General features: G+C 41.5%; 1 long non-coding RNA gene across 1 annotated transcript in view; it reads right to left on the bottom strand.

Moving 5' to 3' along the window:
* Nucleotides 1-1559: 1559 nt before the first annotated feature.
* The window catches only part of LOC310742591, a 36173-nt gene continuing 17523 nt past the window's right edge, over nucleotides 1560-20209 (bottom strand). Inside the window, exons 2-3 of the long non-coding RNA XR_014538591.1 lie at nucleotides 13190-13296; nucleotides 1560-4065 (exon numbers count right to left, since the gene is read on the bottom strand). This is a non-coding gene — a long non-coding RNA (uncharacterized lncRNA). The remainder of the gene's footprint in view (nucleotides 4066-13189; nucleotides 13297-20209) is intronic.

The following is a 20209-nucleotide window of genomic DNA, read 5'->3' as shown; positions in this document are numbered from 1 at the left end:
TCACAACCTGCATTATTTCCAGCTGTAAAATGCAACTGCACAAATAAAGAGCCCATTCTGCAATTTACTTTTGGGAAGAAAATGTTTATAACAACTAGCTACTGTACAATAGCATTTAGCTCTTTGATCTCATGGGCACGCCTTGCTAAAACAAGCAAAAGTAAATAGATACCAAGGGGGTACCTCAGCATGATTTCTGTCTCCCAAGTTTCATTGGGTCATGTGATTTTAGGGCATAAAACACCCACTGTTGTTAAAAATCAAAGGGGAATGAGAACTGTCAGTGCAAACAGAAGTTCCAGCACTCAGATCAATAGCTTTCTACATCTCATTGATTCAAAAAAAAGCAAAACAAAATCTGGCTTTATATATCTAGTCACAACCAATTGAGTTATAATGAAATTTAGAAGACAGGAGCTGCATTCTGGGATGAGTAAAAGAAAACTTTACACTTACACATTTGTTTCTTCCCTTTGTGTGCTGTGCCCCACTCTTTGTAGCTCTGCTCAGATGGTTTACCTCATGTTTCCTCACAAGAACACTGTCAGCTAGGTTAGGCTGAAAGACAGGAACTGGTGTAATAGAATGCATGGCCAAGCAAGGAACTGAATTCCTGTCTTTCTGATCCAAGTCCCTTCTTCTATTTGTTAGGGCACATAGTTTTTTCACACTATGTAATCTATACTGTTGTATCACAGAAGTTTCAGAACAGGCAACAGTTCCTGATGTGCGATCTCACTCATCCCCTGTTTGGTCACTTTGTTTCTGCTCCTATTATTTATTTATGAATGTTCATATATCACTTAATATAAGTGGATTACATAGAAACACAACTATTTCCTAAAAACTGTTTAGTCTGTGTACATTGCCATTTATCTCCCCCCTCTGTGTGCATGCGCAAGCAGACAATAGATATTTTACATTGCATTTATATTCCAGTGCCCATTCCCACTGAAGCTCAAGGTAGCATACATGGTTGTCCATACATACACACACTTTCATGTTATCCTCTCAACAACCCTGTGATGAATTAGGTTAGGCTGAGAGGCTGAGACTGGCCTAAAGTCACCAAGTGTACTTCATGGTCAAGTGGGGATTTGAACCCTGGTTTCTCTCAAGTAAAAGTCCAGACAAAGGCGACTATGGGGTGCGGCGCTCATCTCGCTGTTCAGGCCAAGGGAGTTGTTGTTTGTCCACAGAAAGCTTTCCGGGTCATGAGGCCAGCATGACTAAACCACTACTGGCACATGGAGGACTGTGACGAGTGCCAGAGCGCACAGAAATGCCATTTACCTTCCTGCCGCAGCAAACTTTCAAACTGCTAGGCTGGCAGGAGCTGGGACAGAGCAATGGGAGCTCACTTCGTCGCGCAGATTCGAGCCGCCGACCTTCCAATCGGCAAGCCCAAGAGGCTCAGTGGTTCAGACCACAGTGCCACGCTCTCCCAACCCTAGTCCAACACTCTAACCACTTTTCTACACTAGCTCACTGTTTGGCAGAGACCCCAGAACAATGCAATGAATTGCAATGAACAGCAATAATTACATCACTGTGAGATATTTTTGACAATCTATCTTTTAAACAGTGTTTATTGTATTTGTATGAGCCATGGCTGCAACATGGTGTATACATGGCTTCCCTGATTGCTATAATTATAGCATAGTTTACAGGATCCCAGCTCAGCTATGAACATGGCAGCAACCCACACATTTCTGAGGTGATCACAAGGGGACATGTCAAGAATAAACCACCCCTCTGTCCTCTGTTGGCTTACTCTGTGGATCATTTGCTGCATTAACACTAATGGTAGAAGCAATGAACACAAATTCTCACAGGGCCTTAACTTGGGAAAGAAGCGGACTGATTAAATTAAAGGTGACAATTATGATAAAGTGCACAGATGTTGTTCACTACTTGGTTTGCAGCAGTAAATTTTACTTATGGAAGCTAATATAGATATAAAGAGACAGGCATGTCACATCACAACATATGTATGCTGTTGCGGTTTGGTGGCTGGGCAACTCCTAACTGATCTGTTCCCATCTTCATAGATAATAGCTTGTGGGCAATTCACCTGTCATCCAGTGATGAGCAACCATTGCATCACCTTCTGTTGTTTTTCAACCCCTGAGGCTGGTAAGACTTATTGCTTCCTTGATATGGAAAGATAAAAGGAAAGAACATCAAACTCAGGCATAGGAGAGTGGGGGGGGAACCCTTATAGTATAAGAATTTGCCTTTTGGTCTCATTTCTTTGCCTCTCTGTGTCTCCTCTTTCAGATTTCATTGTACCCTGTCTGTGGTTTTCCTTCCTTAATAAGGAGTTATTCATTTAGATGTAGCTTGTGTGCTATTGCACAACAAAATATTTAAGATGCACATGTTAAACTAAGACTACATTGTCCCAGCCGAGTTAGAGCTGATTCGCACATTCAGTATACAGGTATATCTTCCCAAAATGATCTGAGCCTTTCGTGCCCAGGATTGTCAAAATCTGAGGCTGAGCATATAGCCTGGAGCTTTTGCTTTTGCCCAGCCAAGGTTAAGCCAGATCTGGAAAAGTACAGAAAAGTAGTCTAGACCCAGAGAACTATAATTGGACCATATTTCTAAATTCTCTATTATGGCCCTAAAGATCAACTGAGAGTGTCTTCTTGACTGAACTATTGATCCAAGTATCAAGGGATCACACAGCCATTTTCATTCTCCTCAAAACTGTTGAAATGACTTCCTCTAGAGGTCTATCAAATTCCAACCTAGAATATCTTCTAAGAGTGATATATGTCTCTCTTATTTTGGCAGCCTTTCAGAGAATAGTGTGGGCTAGCTTTGATTTCAAGATTCTATATCAAATAGAAGGTATACTGTTTATTAACTACATATATTTCTTAAACTGTTCTTAACCATTTTGAAGATCAATATTTAAATAAATGAATGTGTTGGTTTTGGCTTTCAGTAGGTATTTCAATTTGCTTTTGCTGGCTTTTATAGTTTGCATGTAGTATATTTTTGCAGTAATACTCAGTCTTTGGGATTTTTAAAAAAAACGTGTGTTATTTGATTGACTTTAAGTCCTAAGGACAGGGTAGAATAAGGGATTTATTTATTTCATTTATAAGTTGCTTTCCTTTTGCAGTTTCTGAAGCAATCTCAGGGGCAACCTCACAAAGAGATCCGAAACACATAACAGATAGTGTGTGTCCATGCATGTCTCCTCAGAGCTAAACTCCACTGAATTCAACAGGGCTTACTCCCTGTCCCTAGTACAGAGCGACAGTTTAAATATTGACAGCCTCATGAAGTTAAGACTTAATACATAGAAAGTGGCTTTCCTGAAACAAGATGTGTCACTAGTAAGGATAGGGAAGAAATTCAGTCCAGTTTGCGTGTAAGAAGAACTTACTTAGCATGGAAAATGAATCACAGCTGTACTTTTGTAATTTGCAGTTCTCCCAGTTTTTCAGCACCGTTCTAGCCAAGTAATATGTACAAAAAGGCATTTACTGGGGTAAAAGGTGCATTAAAACGGATATGGCTTGCAAAAAATTGTACATTAGGAGAAATCCACACTAAAATACTGATGAATTTTCATGAGGACTTAAAAAATAATAATCACAAACTAATGTGGAAATGTGGGAAAACAAACAAGATTTGAAAAATTAGAAACTGAGTGATACCAAAATTGACAGATTCCCCCCATCTCTGGTCCCAAGTCATGAACAGCTGGGTCTGGAGCCTGATCCAATCTCCAAGTGTGAGACTGGATATTTATGCTTTGATGATCATGTGACATTTGTCAACATTTGCCCCATGATTAGCACGGAACCCTCCTCACAGCACATAGACCTGCAAGAGGAAACCACCCAGACTGTCTGAGTGATGATGGAGAAGGGATAAATAAACCCTCTCTCTGACAATGTTTTTTCCTGCTTCTGGAAGTTCCTCCTGTTTCCACAGAGACATTTGTATCCGGTACTTCACTAGGATTCTCTTTCACATCAAAGTGCCTCTCTCCACAGGCTGCACAACTCGGGGCACAACCTTTAGTTTTGATGGGAACAAGTCCTATGCCAAAGGAAAGGGAAAGAAATGTTTTGGTTAGTTCCATCTGAGCATCCCCCTTCTGTATAAAGCTGTTATTTCGCTTTCTGGTCTATTCTTTTGCTAAGAGCACACACTTCAGCACCTCTTCAAAACCTGGTTCGCAACTTGATTTTCAAAAGAAGCTGGATGGAAGTATGCATGGCATCTAGGATGTAACCTTTAAGCTAACTCTGCCACATGAGCGCTACTGACTCAGAGCTGATTGAAACATTTAGAAAAAGTGTATGTTAAAGTTATTGTACAACTTTATTATCTTGGGGGGGGATGGGGGCTCTTGGCATAATTATTTTTTAAAAAAATTAAAGCACCAGTAGTTGTGACTTTTGCCTCAAGCAGATGACAATAAAAGGCAGAAGCATATCAGAATATCAAATATATTTTTAAAAAACCACCCTACCATTTTAGTTTGGTCTAACAAAATAAATAGACCAGAACAACTGGAATTACACTGGGCCAACACTGCGAATGAGAAACATTTGGGTTCTGTTCTTTTTCTTAGTTGAAGTGTCTCCGTTTCATAAAAGATTTGGCCCACTTCAGAGTATTTTGAAACTGAAAGCTTCTAAAGTTATGTGCATTGTTTCTTTATAATATAATGTACATTTGGGTATCAGAACTAGACCGGAAGCCTTGAGACACTCTATGATCATGCATGTAATAAAGATAATTGAACTGCAGGGAGGGACAATATTCCATCAAGGTGGAGTATTCTCTGTTTCTACTATTTCCCCCCACAGGCTAATAGAATGACAATATGCTTAAAACAGGCTGCCCACTCTTCCAGCATTAAGAGAGTTAATAGTTACAAGCTAGTAATAATATATAACTACAGCTGGACCAACTTGACAGAGTCTGTCCATCATCTTTACTGGCGTATGCCTAACATGAAGCTAATAAAGGCACAGGCTTTGTATCAGAATGGAAAAAAGACGTCATCTTTATGTCTTTATTTATTTACTTAATACATTTGTATGCCACTCTTCAATATTCTCAGGGTGGTTTGCCTCCATAGAACACAGCAATTAAAACATGAAATTAAATTTAGAAGAGGATAAAACTGGCAGCACCATTGCTCAGATTAAAGAGTAAGTGCCTGGGAAAATAAAAAGGTTGTTGTCACCAATCACAGAACAATCTGAATTGCAATTTCTGTTAATAGTGGGTTGTATTCAGCTAAGGGCTCCATATACACTACACATTTTGAAAGTATCATACCACTTTAAACAGCCATGGTTTCCCCCCAAAGAATCCTATTCCCTATTCTCCTTACAGACCAATAACTCCCAGTATGGTTTAACAATCCATCAACTCAGGGAACTGGGAATAGTATTTCTGTTAGGGGAATGGGGCTCTCCTAGCAATTCTCAGCACCCTTAAAAAATACAGCTCCCAGAATTCTTTGGGTGAAGCCATGGCTGTTTGAAGTGGTAGGTATAGTAAAGGTGGCAAAAGTTGCTTCCCCCCCCCCGCCTATAACTCCTATATGCCTGCTCCATGGCACTGAATAAAAAATATGATACAAACAGAGGTCAGACCAGAAGTATTCTGTGGGGAAAGGGGGCTGCGTGAGAGAATTTTTATGGGGATTTAGAGAAAACTTTCATTTCTTAAGCTGTCAAAGTGATGCCTTTCACCAGCATCTAATTTTAAAAAGATTTAAGGCAACAATAACAAAAAACTACTGAAAAAATCTTCCAAAGATGAGTTTCTTTACTCATAACCCACTCAAATTTATCTTCCCAGAAGCAAACCGCTCCAGGTATAATCTGTTAATTGATAGACCTAGGACTGCACAATTAAGAAACTTATTTTTTTAAAAAAACATGCATTACTTTTGGAATCTCCCTCATAACATGACCCCCCACTCCCCCTGAATTCTGAGCAACTTACCCTCGGCTCAGGGGTTTTTTTTGTGTGGTTTTTTTTGCACCTTAAATGTTTTCCCACCTGAATGTCAAGCTGCTTTAGGGAATATTCTCCCTCCAGGAGCAAAGGTTTGCAAGTTGGCTGGAGGAAAGCAAACAGAAACTTCTTCAATCGCTTGCCGCGCTTAAAAATTCATAATCATTCCTGTAGCCAACGGCAGCAAAGCTAATTATTTACTGTCCCAACCAGCCCCGTCTCCTCCTGGGAGAACGTGAAACTGAGCTGGCTGCGCTGAGACATCTGCAGGAGGTAGAATGCTCGTAGCTGGAACCCAAGCACACACCAGGCAGCATCACTGGTGGGGCTGTCTGTAGCTTTGAAGAAAAGTGCCATGGTGACTTGACTATAAATTTCAGCTGTATACTCAGCTGTGGGAGAGAAGGGAAATGCTTGCATGGCTCTCTAGCAAACCCTCTGGCAATGCTGAGGCCGGCAATGATGGTTTGAAACACTTACACAGAAGAAAAGATGGTTTGTTGTCAGAACATCATCTGGGCGATCACAAGACCTCTGTATAAGCCCACAACAGGCCTGGCTCGTGCATCTGAGTGCTTTGCTTTTACTATATGCAGTGCTTTTCCCCCCTAAAAAAATGTTTAGGGCTACTCTCATTTTCCTACTCATGTTGAAAAACTGCCCCTCAATGAGGCCAAACTTAGATTCGCAAAACGTTTAGGGGTATGCGTACCCCCAGGAAAAAAAGCACTGGTTATATGTACAATGTGTGTGTGTGTGTGTGTGTGTGTGTGTGTGTGTGTGTAGAAAGAGACACACAAAGATGTCTTTGTGAGATACTCTCCACTGCACCATGTTAAGAATGTAAGGCATTGTTTCTCAAACTTGGGTCTCCAGCTGTTGTTCAACTGCAACTCCCATCATCCCTAGCTAGCAGGAACCGTGGTCAGGGATGATAGGAGTTGTAGTCCAACAACAGCTGGAGACCAAAGTTTGAGAAACACTGATGTAAGGAGAGCCCCTCCAGATCAGACCAAATGCCTAGAGAGGACATGTACTCACAATTTACCTTTAAAGCACATTTAAAACATACCCTTTCCCTCAGAGAATTCTGGCCACTGTGGAAGAAAGCATAGTCAGGCATATGGCAAGAGCTTCCCTGGTCTTGCTCCACCATTGCAACCTGCTTATTCACCTGTCTCTTGCTCTGTCCCCAACAGTGGTGGTGGTGAAAAGGAGCACTTGATGATACTGCCTGCATCCTCGTTGTCTCCCTGCCTAGCAAGCAAGTGGGTGGTAGCAAAGATGAAGAAGTAAAGGAGCAGCTGGTGGTCATGGTGGTGAGAAGGTAGATTCTCCCATGGAGGGAGAGGAGCGATGGAGACTGTCTACCTCAAGCACCCTCCCAAAACAGGAGCTGGCACTGCTCAAACATGGAAATGGCCCCTGTTGACCTCTGGCTTATGGGCATCTGGTTTTCTAGAATGTCCGCATGCCAGTCATCCCCAGAAGTCCTGCAATTACTGGAGAAAATCAATATCTGCAAGTATTCTCCCTTAAAGTTCCTCCCAGAGGGGCAGGGTTTTTTGCACCTGTGAGTTCCATCATATCAGTCTAAAACTCTTGGTAGTGTGTATTTATGGAAGGATGGATGTTGCAGAAACTGAGATTGTAGCCAGTTTCTTGTCTGACAGAGTGAAAGAGCACTTTCTGAAAAGAATGTTAAAGGAGAACTGGCACATAAGAATGGAAGACAAAGGGAACGCAGGTATCTTTTCATCCTCTACTGCCCTCTGTCGATGCGAAGTTCCACTGGCACAAGAGGAATAGTTCAGCTGCATATACAAGTAAAATGAATACTGTTGATACAGCAGAGCAAGGAAATTATGGGTGGATTTAGATATTGGCTTTCCCTAGTGAATGGCTGAAGCACTTGGGAATAACTCACATTCTGGCACAGGATTCTGAGCATGCCCCATGTAAGCATCCCCTTTTCATTATCTCAAACATACCTTTGAAATGCTGGCCTTTGCTTAATCCCAAAACTGCTTTCACATGTGGAACCGTCTTGATAATTACTCCCCCCCCCCCCCGCCACCAAACCTTTCATCCTAAGTAAAATTAGTTTTGAATATTGTTTTAAGAGACTGAGAAACAGCAGTTTGTGAAGTTTTAATGTTGAAATATTTTTTCACTTCAGAACTTCACAAACGGCTGCTCTTAACTCCTAACGCAATATTTAGAACTATGCATAATTTACTGAGAACTCAATCTACATATAATATATAAAAGGCACGATATCTAAAAGAAAGAGTTCATGTTTGGGGATGGGGGAGAAATTTGATTCAGTTCGCATTTAATATGCGCTTTCTGAAACGAAATGTGAATTGAAACAAAGCCAGCTTTCAATATTTGGACATCTCTGAATTTTGCAATGTACCACTCCAGCCATATGATGTCTACAAAAATGCATATACTTAGGTGAATTGTGCATAAAAATGCATATATTTGTGGAAATAACATACAAAAAATGCATTATATTAGGGGGAATTGTTTGCAAAAATGTAAATATTTGGAACAATTGCACACAAAAGTGTATTAATTAGGAGAAATTCACTGATGAATTTCCATGAGGACTTTTTTTTTAAAAAAATGCAAACTGGTGTGAAAATGTGGTGAACAGGATTTAAGATTGGAAAAATGAGAAACCGATGTTGGCAGATATACCCATCTCTGCTCAGATGGAACATGCTTGGGGTATAAAACCAGGTTGATAGTGATTCTAAATTCAGATTCCAATGTGTCTAACAAAAAAGTGGACTTCCAAATTAATGCTAAAAATAGAACAAATAGAGAGAAGAAGAAGAAGAAGAGTTTGGATTTGATATCCCGCTTTATCACTACCCGAAGGAGTCTCAAAGCAGCTAACATTCTCCTTTCCCTTCCTCCCCCACAACAAACACTCTGTGGGGTGAGTGGGGCTGAGAGACTTCAGAGAAGTGTGACTAGCCCAAGATCACCCAGCAGCTGCATGTGGAGGAGCGGAGACGCGAACCCGGTTCCCCAGATTACGAGACTACCGCTCTTAACCACTACACCACACTGGCTCTACCTAAGGTGCTACCTAAGTGAGTATGACTGCCTTAAATGTTTATGAAAAAGGGTTGATTCCGTCCCTTAGCACAGTGCTCACATCCCCAGCTGAACAGAAATAGAGCAGTGGTATAGCACAGGATTCAATGCTCTGACTCAATAGCCAAAAGAAATCAAAGCTTGGAACACACCAATTAGTTGAGGTCTGTTTCTCACAATATGATGGCAACATGGAGGCCCTGTTAAACAGGATCCTATTAAACAGGGGGCGAGCTGCTCAAGGATGCTAGCACACATTAGTCCACACAGTGTGATCTGTCTGCGTGCTGCAACAGTCAAGACCTGGCAACAGTTTGCAGTGATGCGACAACCTAGTGGACTGTGAGGATCTCCTGATGGAAGAGGTTTTGCATGCGTCACCCAGAATTAGGCTTACCTGAGAGCTCCTGAGGGTGGTTGCATGGCATCTACAATCAATCAACATGGATCTAAGTAGCTCTTAGATGATGGACAATTCTGCCTACCACCCATAACTATCTCGTCAGATATCGAAATATCTACTGTAGTCCAATGGATAGAATATTGGGTTAGGGCTCACAGTTTTACTTAGCTATGGAGTGCCATCTACAGGAGAAAATGCCTTTCATAATGATGCAACTTTAAATAAAAATGAACCATGATTGCTATGATTATTGTAGAGAGGCACATTTTTCAATGAACTGGTTTACACTAGTATAAAATGAGCCCACAACAATCCATACATCTAATAGCACCATAGTTCTTGTGGATCTGCCCCACTCTCCTAGTTTTGAACAGATGGGTCAGTTGGAGGGAGAGGGGGACAGGGTGCATGGATTTCATTTCTTCTCCCCAACAAAAGTGTGTGTGTTTGTAAGTTCCGCAAGTACAACAAGTTTGTGCTAATCATTGTGTGATGGCTACTGCAACCTTTTCAAGCCCTGGTGGGGACAAGCCCTGCACAAAATCTGTTAATATGTATGAATTTCTTCACATTTGACCGGGGCCAGAAAACCAACATTATTATTCCCAGTAGGGAATCCAGATTAGGGTGAGAGTGCAAGATGTACACCTGTAAGAGCTAGATTTAAATGCTTGTTTATCCATAATTCTATGAACCTGTTTTCTGGCTAAATATAAACTCAGCAGTATGTTGTGAAGTTGAATGGCACGAGATTGCAAAGCACATTTGTCTGCATCAGTCTGTCTTGAGAGACAATGGAGTGTGCCTCCAGAAGTAAAGCCAAACCATTGGAGAATCACAGTGCCTACAATGGCTGCAGAGAGCGGTAACTCACAACTGCTGACTCCTGCATTGTTTTTGCTGTATTATCAGCACCAAAGTGACCTCTCTGGGGCGTGAGCCCGGGCAGCCTGTCTGGGCAGTCCTGGGCTGCCAAGATGACAAGAGCTCGCTGATGTGGCCCAAACAAAGGCTGTGCAATATGTTTAGCACCAGCTTGGCTTCAGGAGTTGCTGGAAGGAAGCAGACAAGACGACATCCAACTGTCTTAGGGACGCCATTCTGGATTTGTGTAGGGTTTAGCTTTTTCTTCTCCCAAAGATGTCTCGCAAGGCAAAGTGCATTATACTTCAAAAAGTACCTTGGGCTGTATCCAAAATTCTCTGTCTGCTAGTGCCAGAGCTCTTGTTTAAAGGCTGCACAATGCAACATTTGTGTTACAACAGCTGGTTCTTGTGCAATCTGTTGTGCAACAATTTTTGCTAATGTGCTTGTGTTTCTCCTTGTGCAACAATGTTCCGCTATGGCAACAAGTAAGCAAGTACGTAAGTGACTTTAACACAGAGCCACATTAGATACAACCCTATGTTTGGCAAATTATCTCATGAGCTTCTCTGTTTATATATATATATATAAAGGTAAAGGGATCCCTGATCATTAGGTCCAGTCGTGACCGACTCTGGGGTTGCGGCGCTCATATCGCTTTATTGGCCAAGGAAGCCGGCGTACAGCTTCCGGGTCATGTGGCCAGCATGACTAAGCCGCTTCTGGCGAGCCAGAGCAGCACACAGAAACGCCGTTTACCTTCCGGCCAGAGCGGTACCTATTTATCTACTTGCACTTTGACGTGCTTTTGAACTGCTAAGTTGGCAGGAGCTGGGACCAAGTAAACCTATTATTCTTATGCTAGGCTAGGCAGACTTTGTGGCATTGGAAAGTACCAAATGCCTTTTATCTGGCAGGTAATGCAAAGAGTTAGCTTAAGTCATCAGTGGAGCTCGGTCCACTTAAAAATTCACTTATCTACTTTTAATAAACTTTATAGTTCTCAGTGAATTCAGTCAAACCTACTAAAATGCATTTGCTGCTGTTATCCCTATAATTAACATAGGAAGCTCATTCATTTTAATCAAATGCAAATGAGGGTCCTTTTTGGGAAGTTATAGGGAACTGAGCCTGGGTGAATTATATGTGTGTGTGTGTGTGTGTGTGTGTGTGTGTGTGTGTGTGTTTTCGTAGTGCTGAAGGGACTCACTCCCTTTCTGCAGTGCAGAATGCCTGCTGGTTCTGTCTAAAATGATGAAAGCATAGAACGGTGAAGAGCAAACACACACAAAAGTTCAGACCTGATCAGCGATGATGAGAGGACTCCTACTGGGATCTCTGGGGAGTGATGATAAAGAATTAAAGTCTCTGGATTTTTTTAAGCTAACAAATGAATCTTCTTTATTCAACGTAAACTGGGATAAAAAAGGCCTATTAAACAGAGCTAATGCTAATCTTCCAGTAATGGCCCCATTGCCTTCAATAGAGGAGAGGGAGAGGGATCCTAAAACCCACATAATTTTTTTTAGAAAAGATAAATTTTAACCCTGGACACTTTGCTGGTGCCAAACTTTACTTAAATGGAAATTTGCAGGGACAGTGAAATACCTCCTTTTTAGCAGAGCAAGCCAGCCAGTGCTCAACAATGCATTGTGACAGATTTTGAGTTATGCAGAACTCCTGCTCACAGGGATTGTTCAAAGGGGGGGGGGAATGGAAGAAGGTGCCTTGAGCAAAGGCCCAATTTGGACAATCATATCTCTTACCACGTAGAGATGTGAACAAGTATTTTGCCGGCATGTGTAACCTCTTGGCTATTCCTTTGGCAGCAAGACTGGATGCAACACATACGTCTTCAATTAACCATAGTTTCCCATTGCATTGAAACCATGGTTACCAGCTTCAGGACAAGCCAGGAGCCTAAACCAACTTCAAACCAAGGTTTTGGATGCTGGCTTGTACTAAAGCTGCTAGCCATCATTTCCCAATTTGGACAAAATAGGAAATTAAGATGAGTCGGATTTCAGCTCAAGCGAACGGACTGTGTGTGTGCAGGCAGAAGACTCATTCATATTTCAACTTATTAAGCTGAGGAATGATTGTCCAAATGCAGCCAGTATGAAGCCCCACTTATCATTGTCTGAGAATTCTTTCAGCCCGAAGCAGGAAAGGGAAGAAGACGTTTCGTATTCAAATGGATTAGAAATCTTGTGATGTGCTAAGGTCTCGAGCTATGAAGAAGTACACTGAAATACTGAAGTATCAGAGCTTCCTTTAAAAATATAAGGAGGCAGGAGAATTGGTCCCTCTTGGAACCTGCTGTCCAAATAGTGGCTGCATAATGTGCCTATTTTATAGCTGAAGTCAAAAAGGCAATCTTGACAAGACCAGTCGCTGAGCTGTTTTGAAAATGAAGCCTTTTATAAGTCCATCGCAGCAACCACAGTCCTTGTGCATATCATAATTTCTAACTCTGAGGGCCTAGTCACACCCAAGGAAAATAAAGGGCTCTGATCATCCTAGTTACTTGATTCTGACTGGATCCTACCTGTTTCCTGCCTGCCCTTTCCATTGTCCCCAAACTCGCCAGATCTGCATCCTCTTCTTCACCAGGTTCTGCTTCTCCAGGACTGGACACAAGTTATGATTCTGGATGCATATACACAAAATGTTTAAAGCACACCCCCTCAATAACCCTGGGAACTGTAGTTCACCACTCAGTGCTGCAGTTCAAAGCACCCTAAACAAACTACAGTTCCTAGGATTCCATTACATGAAAATCAAAACACCACATATCACAATTACCAAGTTTATGCTGGGTTCAATTCTCTGAATATCTCTAGAAGAGGCACTTCTTGTCTGGCTGGTTTCCATCTGTAAAATGGGAATACTAGTGATCTTATGAATTGTCACTAACAAGAGGACAAGATAAATGTGTGAAGAGTTTTGCATGTTTAAACTGCTAAAGAAATGATAGCAATAGGAGTAAATGTAATGTGGATACTAGCTCTTGTCTTGTGCTTATCATATTATTGTAAATTTTATGCAAATATGTCTTGAGGTTGCCTTGTTTTTCCCCCATTTCATTTCATGCCAAGTAGCTGTGGCACCCAAATTTATGATTTATCCATGGAATAACCCACACCAGCTCGTTCCCCCACCTATGCATGATTAAAAAAAATAAACTCAAATGTATAAGTTGGGAGATGGTACTTAATGAATGCAGAAGTGAAATTGGCATGTAAAAGTCTCTTAATAACCCGAATTTGAGCATACTTTACAATACTTTTAGTAGATCATGCAGTGCTATTTTGTAACTTCAATTTCAAGCTAACGAGGAGTTCCTCTAATGAAAATAATGATTTTTTCATGCTGTACCAGATGGTAATTTAAAGCATTTCAATTAAACAAACCATCTCATTAGAGTGCCTTGATAATGCAGTTGAGTTTTCTTTGATATGGTCAGAAATATCTCACAAGCTTTTGGGATGCAATCAAAACTCTCCAATAAACTTGTTGCTAAAAAGACAGCTGCCTTGTACATGTATTTTCATAGCAATCAAATGACCTAGTTTAGAAGTGTTTGAAGCCATTTCAAGTGGAATAGGAACAAATTAACCTTGTTTAACAAGTAGTGTTCAATTTGTGTTCTAACACTCTTTTGAGCTCTGCCGTCTATGTGTTATTTTATTTCTCCTGTTACATAATGCATATTCCTCAAGCGTGCATGAAGAAAAGGTCTCCTACTGCTGCAGCGCTATTGTCCTCAAAATGTCTCTTGTGCTAAACAATTCATTACGTGAATAGTTGCTCTCTTTGTTTATATCTGAGGCCAAACTACAATGTCTTCTACCACCACCATCATATTGGCAAAAAAGCCATTTCAAATTCTGGAAGCAGGAAGGGAAAGGAGAGAGATTCAGAGAGCCCAAAGAGCCAGGTTAGATTGTACACAGAAGCAAGTCTTATCTTTACAATACTCGTGTATGGGGCATTTGCAGGAAATAGATCAAGGAGCTAAAATATGTATTGCTTTCCGTCCAGCTCAATCTGGGATTTTCTGCACACGTTTACTGTATAGCTACTGACTTGGCAAAATGGCTTTATTAAGAGCACAACAACCCTATGCATGCTTACTTGGGAGTAGGGATGGGGGAGAAATTTGATTTAGTTCACATTCAAAGGTGAACTTAAGAAAAATTCAGACTTTCTGAAACAATATGCATAGTGAAACAGGGGAGAAGTTTAACCCATTCCAGCTTATTGCTGTATTGATTAAAAAAAACTCCTCTGAAGCTGCTATTTGCATTGCAAGGAAATCCCTCCATAAGCATCAGGGGTGGAAAAGGTTACACTTCTCTTCCCGGTCACGATCATTTTCAGCCCTCACCAGCTAATGATATTTGGATCTCTAAAAACCTGCTCTTAAATAGAAATATACATTTACTGAAAATATACATTTAACCACACTGACCCTTCTTCCCCTTGCTTAATGATAGGTGATAGTGGGTTAATGAAGGGTATATAAATACCCTGTAGACTTCACAGGTTTACTGCAAAGCTCATGTTGGAGCAACCTGGATTTAAAACTCATAAGGCTCAATAGAAGGTTATTGTGTTGCACGGCATGGTTATGTTTCTTGGATCAACCAAGCACAATGTTTATTTCTACCACAAACTCATGTATTTTAATCAAAAAGCCTCTATGTCCAAATTGGCTGCGTCCCTTTAATGAAAATTTAATACTTTCCTTCCAAGTGCTAAAAAAAACAACCTCAAGAGTCTTTTAAACAGAAGAGAGTCATTAGTGTTGCCACTTTCCTTTCGGTTTCCTGAAAGGGAGAAGTTTGACCCTGAGGTGTCATGTTAATTTGGTTCTTTCCCCCTCCCAATCCCTGGATATGTTCCTTCTAGTGTTACTCTTTTGTTGTTGTTTATTGTGAGCTGCAGAAGTGTGGAAAGTCGGAGAAAATAAAATTTGCTCAAGCTGATGTTCTTAAATCAATGGCAGTCTAGCTTAACAAAGCGGCAGGAATAGGGAAATGTTTGCTGCACAGTTACATAATTTTAAACTCAGGACTTAATGAGCTTACAGGGGCGCCCTCTTTAAATGATATACCACTACACTTACAAAGGACCTGCTGCATGCATTTGGAGCCCTTCTGCTCATCCTGCTAAGCCTCTTGACCTCTACTCCAAAGGTCCATCCTGGTGGTGCCACTGTTGCTAGCAGACCCAGCCCTATCAATAGCGACAACATGCCATTGGGCCCAGGTGACTGATTCAGAAAGGCAGTAAAGTGCCTGCCTGCTATTGCCTCCTTCCAAATTGCTGCTCAGCTCTGGACCATCATCAGGTAGTTGCCATCTTAGATGCCTCCAAGTGTGATGCCTGGTGTGACGTCAGCAACAGATTGGATGTTGCTAAGATGGCTCCTGTTGTCTTTGTCCATGGAGTTTTCTTGGCAGGGATACTGGAGTGGCTTTGCCAACAAAGGTCCGTATAGTTAAAGCCATGGTTTTCCCAGTAGTGATGCATGGAAGTGAGAGCTGGACCATAAAGAAGGCTGATTGCTGAATAATTGATGCTTTTGAATTATGGTGCTGGAGGAGCCTCTTGAGAGTCCCATGGACTGCAAGAAGATCAAACATATCCATTCTGAAGGAAATCAGCCCTGAGTGCTCACTGGAAGGACAGATCCTGAAGCTGAGGCTCCACCTCATGAGAAGAGAAGACTCCCTGGAAAAGACCCTGATGTTGGGAAAGATGGAGGGCACAAGGAGAAGGGGACGACAGAGGATGAGATGGTTGGACAGTGTTCTCGAAGCTACGAACATGAGTTTGACCAAACTGCGGGAGGCAGTGGAGAACAGAAGTGCCTGGCATGCTCTAGTCCGTGGGGTCACGAAGAGCCGGACACGACTAAACAACTAAACAACAACAAGATGGCTGTTGGCTGCTAAGCAGGTGGCACCCTCTTGCCACCAGGACTGTGTAAGCTTTACATCAGGTGTATGGAGGGCACAACAATGGGTGACAATGCTTGATTCAGGCTCAGGGACTGAGGCTCAGTGGGTATGTGTGATTTTTGTTGCCAGTGCCAGCTTTTGGGTCAGCGCTGGTTGTTGTAAAACAGTTCATCTTTAAATAAGATGAGCTATACTGTAAAAGTTCTGCTGAATATCAGTCCTCTGAATCAATCTTCTCTCTTCCGCCTAGCTTTAATATTTGCTGTGTCGGACATAAGTAATAAAGAAGCGGCTATCCCATTCTTTGTCCTTTTCAAGAGAGATATGGCAGTGGAGGAAAGAGAGGGAAATGGCAGCTATCTATGTCACTTTATTAATCTAGTAATGTATATACTTAATTGCCAGGGGTAAAAAGCTGCTCTTCAAATGATGAAAATATGAAGTGATCAAAATAGAAAGGTTTTTTTTTAAAAAAGCTAAATCCTCTAGGCATTAAGAGCTTAAATGCAAAACACATGACTCATTATATCAAGCCAACTCTTAGGGGTAAATATTCTGTGTGGGGAATTAGTTGCTCTTAATTGGAGTTGTGAGCTAAGAATCCCAGAACACTGCACAGCACAGAAAAATATACCCTTTGTTTTAATATTGAAACAGAGAGGAGGCAGCTCAATGATCTAGGGAAGCGTGTGATTATTCTGCCATGTAAGCAACAGGGCATACAGTTTCTAGTACTGAAAATTAGAGCCTTCAGCCTCTCAATCTCCAATGTTTAAAAATATGCTTGAAATTGAATCCAAAATTCTGGCTTCCTACTTTTCCATCAGTCTATTGGCCCCAGCAATTCTGTGCTATAGTTTCTAGACTCCAAAGCTCATTTGTCCACTTCCATTTTGCCCATAGCACACGCTGCACAGTGTGAATCTTTCCAAATGAACATTCCATGACGTCACATAAGCTGTTCAGTCATGCTCTTAGCAAATAAATGATTTTTTTAGACAATCTATTCCTCATTATATCTCAAATGATCCAGAACTGTGAATTATAATACACCGAATATTTCTATGGGATAGAAGGAAATGTGAAATGAATCACATCTATACCCTCAGCTGTATTCTGGGATTCATGTGTAATCAGGAAGGCCTTCTCCATCCTTGAAACCTCCCTATAGCCTCTGAAAAGGGGTTCTGCCCTCCAGAGGGCAGGCGTTATTATAGGGGCTGACGCCAGAGAGCGTGATTGAAAAATCACAACCCCCCTCAAGGTAATGCTACAAGCAAAGGGATGGGGAAACCCCTAGAACAAAATACGAACCATAAGCAGGTAAAAACCATTAGCAGGTAAGCGTGGTCAGGTAAACCTGTATATTAAGAAAATACCAGGTTCTGTGTGAAAAGTTCTGTGTGACATGGATGCCTTGCTTGTATTGGGGAACAGGGAATGCTCGGACAGGATATACGAGGGAGGGTGCCCTCTTTCAGACAGACGTTTGGTCTCAACACTACCTGTTATCTTTCTAGATTCAGAGTTATTCCACTTAGATGCCTTACTTTCCCATTGCAACTTGTTATGTCTCCCTTTCCTTGGCTTCTGTAAACTGGCCTTATAGAAACCCAGTAGCCACACTTCTTGCAGGAACAGAGCATGCCCCAAAATGGCAGCCACGTCAGGACGGGAGCCAGTGAGGATAACAATGGTAGTAGTCCCACAACACTCTCCAAGGAGAGTGGTGACAAAATGGCAGTAACATGGTGACAGCTATCTTACATGATGACAGCTACCAGCAAGCATTTGTAAGGGCTTAATATCCTGCCTTTCACTGTCAGACATCCTCAAGGCAGTTCACAATAATAATAAAAACAATAAAAATATATTTTAAACAAAAGTAAACCACAGGGATGATATTAGAAGATCTTCAGAGACAAATAGCAACTCTAAAGTCATGAAGGAATCTCAGACATCATTAGAAACGCAAGAAAAAAGAGGCATGCCTAAAATGGCACATAAAAATATCAAAAATTGGGCTCAGCAAACATGAGTTCCATAATTTTGGTATCACCTCAGAAAAAGCCCTTTCCTTGACCTGCATCTGCCTCAACTTGGAGGACACGGACATCAGGAGAAGGGTGTCTGAAGAAGATCTTAAATGGTAGGTAGGCATTCTATGTAACTATTATGCCTCCAAAAGCTAGCACCACTGTAAACCAAATTGAAGTAAATAGAATTGCATTAGGATAAGTATAGGCAGAATTAAGAAGATAAGTAGAATTCTGACAGATTAGGCCAAAGGCCCATGTAGTCTATCACTTTGTTCTCAGAGCATACCCTCCAACATTTCTCCAATGAAAATAGGGATATCCTACGGAAAAGTAGGGCATTCTGGGATCAAATCAAAAACTGGGATGGCTTCTCTAAATCAAGGATGTCCCTGGAAAATAGGGACACTTGGAGGGTCTGTCAGAGTGGCCAACCAGAAGCCCATGGGAAGCCTGCAAGGAGAATATCTAATTCTCAGCAACTGGGAATTCCTAATTAAATTCCCAGCAACTGGTATTTAAAGGCACACTGCCTCCAACAGGGCAGGTAGCACATAGCCATCATTGACAGTATCCAGTCAAATTCCATAAATTTGTCTAATCCTCTTTTAAAGTTGTGAAAGTTGATGGCCAAAAATTCATGCTTTGGCCCATCCTTGTGCATCTAGCGGCATTAGCAGCACCTTCCCTGTGGAAGGTTTTGTTGTAAACAAAATAGTTCTTTTAATTGGGCCTAATTTAGGATTCCTTTCATCTCTGTATTAATGTTTTAATGTCCCTGGCCCTCTGATTAGTCTTAATCATAAGTAAAACTATGCACCCAAATGGGACTGCAGGAATATTGTGGATCTGTGAGGGAGTGATAAAGACGCAGAGCTTGAAGTGTAGGCCACAGGTCAGCCATCTCACATAACTCCTTCTATGACTTGATCCTCCTGCCTTCATTAATTGCCAGTGGTATAATCCACAAAGTAACAGATAAACCCAGACTAGCCTTGCATGTTCTTGTCAGTAAAAGGAATGTTCACAGTGCTCATGAACTGCTCTGAGGAATAAGCTGAGGGGATGTGCTTAAACGACTTATAAACTCCTTACAGCACAACCTTTCTTTGCTTCCACAATTATCTCCGTCTGAAGGTCCAAAAAGAATCATTTTTAGAACATGTATTCTCTGTTTATGGATAAATAGGCCTTTGGTCCGATCCAGCAGGACTCTTCTTATCTTCTTCTTTAACACTGCCTATTCTGCTCACAGCTTAGACAAGCAGTTGCTGAAGTCAAGAAACCAGCAAGCCCTGCTGTGTCTAACTATGGGATAAGTTTGGAGAGAGCGAAACAGTAGGAAGAAGCAGCTATCTCTGTGCAGCAGGAAGTCCCCTTACTGTTCTAGCTCCACAGCCCCAAACCCTCTATGACATATCCTCAAACATTTCTTCAGTGAAAATAGGGACACCCCATTCCAAGATGATAATTTTACTATTTATATCCGACACATCTGACTGGGTTGCTCCAGCCACTCTGGGCAGCTTCCAACATATATAAAAACATAATAAAACATTTTTTAAAAAACCCTTCCCTATAAAGGATTGCCTTAAGACGGCTTGGGGTCATACCCTCCAACATTTCTCCAATGAAAATAAGAACATCCTAAGGAAAAGTGAGACATTCCAGGATCAACGCAGAAACTGGGACGGCTTCTCCAAATCAGGGATGTCCCTGGAAAATTGGGACACTGCTATGATATTACAGGAAACTCTTGGTGATCATTTTTTCCCGGGTGGGGGGGGCAGCAAGAAAATAAGAAAATATTTTCCTGCCCC

Source organism: Podarcis filfolensis, assembly GCF_964270895.1.
Source record: "Podarcis filfolensis genome assembly, chromosome: 9".
Taxonomy (NCBI): domain Eukaryota; kingdom Metazoa; phylum Chordata; class Lepidosauria; order Squamata; family Lacertidae; genus Podarcis; species Podarcis filfolensis.
Note: the sequence above shows the minus strand (reverse complement) of the source record. Positions and strands in the feature narration are given on the sequence as shown.